Below are 8,007 nucleotides of genomic sequence, written 5' to 3' on the forward strand. Positions count from 1 at the left end.
CAACTTACAGATGTCTCTGATCTTTCAGAAATGGGGAAGAAGGTTTGAATACAGTAAGCTAACTACAGGAAGCAGGGGCAATGCTCCTGTGCAATTCCTCACTGAGGAAAGAAAAGAAGGAGAAAACAAAAAGAGTGCACATGGATCACTCTTCCCAAGAGGGGCCAAGAGACCTGCAGAGACAATTAAAAGGAAAGAGCATGTGGACTTTACAGTTCCTAGGGGACCAATACCGCAGAAGAAGCAACATCCGTAGTCTAACAAGGGCAGTAACGCTTGTGGCAGTTGGGAAGCTGTAGAAGTGTGGAGGTCCCCAGACAGCAGCAGCAAGGAGAGCAAATAATGTGTCCTTCGTGCTTCTGCCTGGCCTTCGTCCCTTTGGGGATCACTTGAGACAGACCTAGTTGGTATATCTCAAGTAGAAAAAACCACCTGATTCATCATGGAACGTGAAGTCTCCTGCTATGCTTGCAAGCCTCTTTCTTAGAAACAGCTTTATCACAATCAGCTTGATAAATGAGGTATATTTGAAAATTTAGAAAAACTGCACCAAAAACATAGGTCTTCCAACTCTTGAAGGACTTCCTTGGCTTGCATGTGCATCAAAGAACACTTGGTGCTGCTTATAGGAGAACACTTTCAAGGTGAAAAAAGGTGAATTGTCTTGCCTGTATCTGCACCCTTAACATGCATGCAAGGCGGTTTATGACAAGCCCCGTTCTTTGACACCAGTAGCATGCTTTGATGAAGACTACTTGCTATTTACTCTTTGATGCAGGTTATATTTTAAGTAAGTGCCATGGGAGGACCTCAGCTGGACTTAGACTCCCTGGAGATTTTATGGGTAATGGATGTGAAAGCATTTATTATCAAAAGTATAAATTCACCTGCTCAAGAAATTTACATCTATTTCAGTATAAAATACATTTTAACTATAACACAGTTGCTACACTGCAATGAATTATGCTTTCTACATAGAGCATGGAAAGATTAGTTCTCCTATAATTGGTATCACATTGAGATTCTGCTTTGAATATTTACCTGTGATCAAAAGCTTTCTAATAGGACTAAAGCTTTTCATGTTCATTCTTAGCCCTGCAATGATTGGTTTTTTTTCCAAGAAAAAAGTGGTGAAACAGCCTCTGGCCATTCTTGAACACTGGGGGCCTTTTTTCTTGTCTCACAATTATTTGTTTTTCTTCTAATTTTCTTTTACATTTTACATTTACAAGGCATTTGTTCTCAACAATGAAAAACCAGCATTAAAATAGCCTAGCTTTTGATTAAAAGGGGTTTTTTTTGATTTAAAGGTTTTGAGGCTGCATACAGACATCTTTGGGGAGAAGTTTGTTTACCAATTTTTTTAAGATTATGCATTTTCACAACAGCATGAGATGCATTATGAAAATCAAACTAACACAAAGTCACGTCTTGTACAAAGGCAACTTTTCTTTACAAAAAAATCTGTAATTTCAAAGTCAAACAACTCTTTGTGGCATTTCTAAAAACTAACACTTTAGCTAAATTTAAATTTTAATTTTAATTCTATATGCATTGTCTACAGTGTCTGTCACTAAGTTTCTGGCAGTTGAGGAACCTAATTTTTTATGCTTTGTTAGTGAGCAAAAGATGGACCTATATTTTAAAGTCATTATTAAATCCTGTATAAATTGTATTTCCTTCAAGTATTTCTTCTTTTACAACTGTTTTTCTTTTAAAAAATGGTATTGGTTTTCAATGTTGAGGGAGATCTATAACAATATTTGCAAATATTTCTCATTGTGAGTTTCATTCTGTATATTTTATGAAATATAAGCTTGGTCTCTTTTCATGACGAAAGAGCCTGGATCATTATTTTCTAAGGCATGCAAGATGTTACTGAAAGGATATTTTGATATTTTTAACAGAAGAGAGGTATGTTTTTCCTTCTGCTCCAGATTACTATGCAGAGGGAATCATCATGCTGAAATATCACACCTCTGAGGTTACAAGCATGCCATAAAAATAAGAAGTGCTGTGGAATATTGAGCATCATAACCACTGGCAGTACTAAAAATAAACAAACAAACAAATAAATAAGTAAATAAATGAAATAAGCCCTAAACCTACCAAAAGGAGCTCTTATACACTAAATCTAGCAGAAAATGCTATGGTTTTAAGGAACAATTTTTTTTCAATACTGCAAGAGGCTTGGGGAGTGGCAACCTTTGATTATTCTCTGCCTCTGGTTTCCTTTTTGATTTTCTTTTATTTGGGGTTCAACTGCCAAATCCCCTTCATTCCTATTACCAAAAAAAGTGGGTATCATTCACTTAGCTGCTCTTCAGTTTGTTCAGAATACAGGACTGCAAGCCATATCCCTTGCCTTCTTCCCCCTATCCAGCCCTACTTCACTCAGCCAATGATCCTCTTGCTGGCTCTGTTGGCTACTGCTTTTGCTCTTTGCACAATAGCCCTTTGACTCTGCACCTCACGCTGACTCTCTCATCTCACTTTGCATTTCTCCCCTCTACATTCTACTTTGTTCAAATGGGAAAGGTAGAAAACAATTTCATTTTCTTTCTTGTTCTTTGCATGTGCTTTCTTTCAAGTCGTACATGATGGTTAGAGCCCTCTTTCTTACCTCACTCATACTTACCCGATCTTCGTTTTCTTATAATGCTTGCTGACATTTCAAGCTCCAGCCCAAAGAAAACTAAAAAGACTTACTATTGTCTTGCTATATATATATACATAGCGCTAAACGTGGCACTATGCTAATATTTGGAATCATAGCTAAACCTATGTTGCATTTTGAACTTAAGACCAGATTAGTGTTCATACTTGCTTTGTGTCCATCGTATGCAGACATAAAGCCATTGAAGGTACAGGTTTTTTAGGTAAACCTCTTAACAACTGGAATAGAAACTTTTGGACTCGTGGCAAAGACCCAAATATGTACCCCACTGAAGGTAGACTGATTTGGGCCATGCTGTCAGTAACCATGATAAGCCTCTTTGAAGGACTATTGTGAAACATGCACAAAGCCCGTTGGGGTGGCTTTCTAAAGAATTTTAAAATTACAGGTGATATTTAATTCGTCAGTCTTGAATATAAAGCAATTGTCTACTGTGACAGCACAAAGAGCCCCTGAGTCATTCTGTAGTACTTCTGTATACAACAGCCAGGGCAGGTGAGCGAATTCCCTCCAGGCTTTATCCAGGAATGCCTCCGGCATAGATCCAGAGGTAAAACCAAAAGCACATGGCCAGGACACAGTGGTACATCCACAGACTCCAGTGATTTATGGCTCAGGGACTTCTTGAGCGGGAGACAATATCTTCATATTTAACAGTCCTCAGTGGACTTTTCTTCCCTGAATGTGCTCTGTTATTTTCAAACCTGTGTACATTTTCTATACAAAATGTCCCACAGAGGTTTCACAGCTAGCCATCACACTGCACGAGGAAATACATCCTTGCTTTGCTTTTGAACCTGCCTCTTGCTAGTTTATTTGATGCCCATTAATTTGTGCATTGGAAGAGAGAGTGAGTGGGTCCCTACTCACCTTCTCAATGTCTTTCATGATTTTGTGAACCTCTGCTGTATTCCCCTCAAATTGCTCTTTTCCAGCCTGAAGTGTTCTGGTCCTGGTCTTAATAAGTTCAGTGGCTTCATACACAGAAGTCATTCCATACCTTTAGACATACCTCTGTTTTCTCTGCACTTTCCCAGCTTTGCTATGTCCTCAGGGAAACAAAACAATATTCAAGATTTAGGGCATCATGGATTTATACAGAGGTATAATATTTTTTGTGTTTTTACTAGTTCTCCAATAATTCCTAAAGTTCCATTTTATTTTTTTTTTAGTGGCTACTGAAATGACATTTTCATAGTTCTGCCTTTTATATCACAAGTTCTTATTTCTTACAAATGCAAAATTATTTTTTTTTCCCCTGTTGAATGTTACATCCCTCTTTATGGATTTTCACCTGCCATTTTATCATCTCTTTGCTATTGGCACATCTTTTCCACTCTGAAGGTGTCAGTATCATTAGAAAACTTTTTCACCTAACCTTTACAAACTCTGTGCAATGTAGATATTGACAAAACCCTGGTTTTTGTTTTGTATTCAGTCAGAGGAAACCCTCCTTTAAAATATAGAACTCCAAAACCTCTGAAATAAGTAAAAAATAAATCCACACATAGTGTTCTCCTAAAACTCCACTGAATTGTAGTGTGAAATAAAATCATGCACACAGCTTAATATTTGAGAATTTGTTTAAAAAAGGGTAGTATCTCAAGGCTTAGTTTTTCTTCTTGCTACCTGTTCAAGAAAATGACATGAAAGGAAAAAAATATTCTGTTCCATCAGTGTATATGAGTAAATAACAGTTCTGAACTATTGAAAAAACTCAGTGAGTAATGAGAGTTTAAAATCTATTTTCACAATAACTGCAGCTTGCCTAAAAGAAACACAGCTGGAATTCCCATAGGCACTCAACCTCTTGGGATTCAAAGATTTTATGTCATGTATTTGTCTAGATTTAGAGCTAGATAGATACTCATTATCATATGAACTGCCAAGGAAGAACACAGGAAGTGACCAAGACCTAACGATAAGTATAATCATTACCTAGTTATTTTCACACAAATATTTGGTTTGCGATGATGAGAATGACTGGATTGGTGGCACTCATCAGTAAGTCAAGCAACTTCAGAACTAGAACGGACCTTGCACTCTCCACAGTTAAGAGAGAAATGCTTTTGCAAGTGTCAGTGAAAAATTAGAATAATTGATATAAGGCTTGCTGTGTTTTTTTGCAGTTTTCTTATTGACCACAGTAATGTAAGATGTGAACATTGTTCATAAACATTTTTTTAGAATAGCTTTTTCAAGTAAAACTCTTGAAATTTGTTATCAGCAGTCAATATGAATATAACTGATAAATATGACTGATAAAGAAACAGCAAAAAAGTGCCATAACATTATTCTTAATTGTTATGTAAGTCACTCAATAGTGGTTTTGTATCATTATCATTCAGTTCAAAGTGAATTCATTGCCTACATTATTATTGTCAAAACTACTTTAGAGCTCTATTAAGAATGTTCAGAAACATGAATGATTTAAAGTTTGGAAGTATGTTCTTGTTCGTGACTGATGATATAATACTAAAGGAGATACCAGTCTGTACAGTTTAATAGAGGGAAAAAAATGAGTGACTATATTTGCCCAGCTCATACACTGCATGGTACAAGAAGATAGACTATAGCTAAACTGTCATTTTCTCTTAAAGATTGCACAAAGGGGTTAAGTTTTCCTTATTTATGAAGGAATTTTAGAATTACAGGTGATATTTGATTTGACATTCTTGAATATAAAGCAAGACTGAAGCATTTCTCCACAAGATAATTCTCTCTATATTCTGTCATTAAAAAGATCTGAAATTGTTTCCTTTGTTATTAGCAGTTAGTACATCAGGAAAGTCTATCTAACTGTTATATTACATGTTTGAGTCCTTTTAAATTTATTTATTTATTTTTTTAAGATCTTAAAGTTAGGACCATCTGAACTTATAGGTACTGGTGTTTATGAAAAATAAGTTCACTGTATGATAAAGTATAATAAATAATTGATTACAAATTCTCTGATCACATGTCACTCTAAAAACATATCCTACCTAAAGAAAAAAAGTCTAATATATATAATTCAGTGAATAGTCTTTATTGTAAAAACCTTCACATTTTTATTTCAGAAAGCTAAATTACATTAATCCAATTCACTCATCTTTTTTTGAAAACAGTTTACTTCTGTAAGTCTGCTAAGCATTGTTAATGGGTTGATACTTGACAGAAGACTAAGCATAGTCTAATTTCAGGACAAGTATTGTACTTTGAGATATTTGGTAGAGTGTTTATTATTCAAGAATTCTGTATCAGAAAAGTAGTACACTTCTTAGCATTCTCATCCTATCCCTTTTTTTTAAAAAAAAACCAAAATGAACAACAAAAATGTGTGGAATTTCTTCATCTGTTTGCATTTAAATGCAGCAGTAGAAAAATATTTTTCTAAGTAAACAAGCTTGGAAGAATTTCAGAAACCTGATAAATATTGATTCTGTTAAGGTGAAGTTCCAAATAAATCCCAATTGTAACTGTAGAAAGCTTTATGAATTGTTTAGGAGAAAAAAAATCAGATTTATTGAAATCATTATTATCATTAAACTGTTTTGAAGCTTATGATAACTGAAAGCAACAGAAATGTTTACCTGAGAGAAAAACACAATCAATGTCAAGAAAAATAACATGCATTTCTCTAAAGTGCTCCTTTAGAAAAGATTTATCCCTTACTTTTTCACAGTCATCTTTTCCCCCAAATGAGGAAAAAGAAGGGGAGGAATATGCTACCCCCTCTAAAAAGGACGTGTATTTGAGATCATTCCTTCATCAATCTCTGGAGAAACCTATTCAAATTCCTTTGGTAAATTATTTTTTTAGGTGTCTTTTTCCTTCCCAGCTCCTATGAGGTACAGGCTTTTAGACAGAGCTTTTAGGCTAATGATACTGATTTCGCTCTATTGATTGAACCTGCCCAAACAATATGTTCCCCACCCTGCTATAAACACATCAATTTGGAGGAGAAATCATAGTTAAATTTTAATAAAGAATTGCCTGAGACAGAAAGAACTGAGCTTAGATTTTTTTTTTCTCTTACATGTTGAGTTGCCTAAAGCTGTTATCTCCTCTAATTTTTCACCCAAGACTCACAGACAGCTTTTATCCCAAACACATAAACACACTTGGCTTTTTCTTCATATGGATATTCTTTCTTCTGTATGTAGAGAAATTGATTTCTCTGTAATCCAGAGATTACAGAGAGGTCCAATGGAAACAAAAAAAAAAAGGAAGAAATTTTTTTTTGTTTTAGAAGTATGCTTTCACAAAGATGCTGCAGCTGGTAGTTGAATGTATGATTATGAAGCTAGTTTGTGGGGTCAGGAAGCTAGATAATTAACACACATGAGGATGTTAGATTTGGATCAAATCTTTTTACCCCAGATGTTTTCATGTATCTTGTCTCCAACAGTGACCAGATGTGGATATCTAAAAAAGGGGTTCAGGAAACAGTGCCAGTGCAGGCTGATCCCTTCTCTAGTACACCTCTGTAGAAGTTTAAGCACTTCCTGTGCTGCTGCATCCAGCCTGTTTTGTGTTTCATATTCCCTGATGGGTCAATCTTCCAGCAGTTTTCCGATTTTTAACACAAAACAGCCTACAGCAGGGGATTTCAGTTTAATGTAAATTGTGAGAAAAGGTTGTAACACTTTTAAGTCGGGAGCTTGCTAATTTCACTGGCAGTTGTATCATAAGAAAGAGATTCATCATATGCCCGTTCTCCATCCCTTCTTTTGGCCCCTTCCCAAGCTGAGGAGACCTAGACTACTTAGCTTCATCCTAAAGAGGAGACAGGAAGATGTTTCATAGGTTTTATCACCCTTCAGTAGCTTTATGCTGCTACAGCTAGACTGATACTAAACTTCAAGACTGCTTAACTATAGCTGGCATGACTTCACTGCAAAGTCAAACCAGAGAGTGCAATGTAAAGCTTCTCCAGCAAAACCAACTTCCCATACTTCATGATCGTTTGCTACAATGAAAGTCTTGAGATAGCTCTCCACAGCATTTCAACATTAAAGTCTTATTTTTAAAAGTAAGCATTTGTTCAGGGGACTTTAGCCTTCATTTTTCTAGATACATTAAGCCTGAAAAATTCACACCTACAAAATGAACTTCAAGCAAAACACATTCTGCTTCCAGAAACCTACTTTGTACGTAGAGTCATATGATTAGTAGCTGATTTAATTCAATTCCAATCAAAAGCTTCAGGCCACAATTGCACTGTCAAGGTCACTGTGCCAGGAGCTGCAAATTCCAATGGTAATGGCTGGCGTATGTTTGAAGTTGCAGGAATTAATATATATTTAGTCTTTTTTATATGCTGGCACTGAAGAGGTGACTGCAATCTC

This window comes from Haliaeetus leucocephalus, unplaced genomic scaffold (genome assembly GCF_000737465.1).
Source record: "Haliaeetus leucocephalus isolate CR32 unplaced genomic scaffold, Haliaeetus_leucocephalus-4.0 Scaffold439, whole genome shotgun sequence".
Taxonomy (NCBI): Eukaryota; Metazoa; Chordata; class Aves; order Accipitriformes; family Accipitridae; genus Haliaeetus; species Haliaeetus leucocephalus.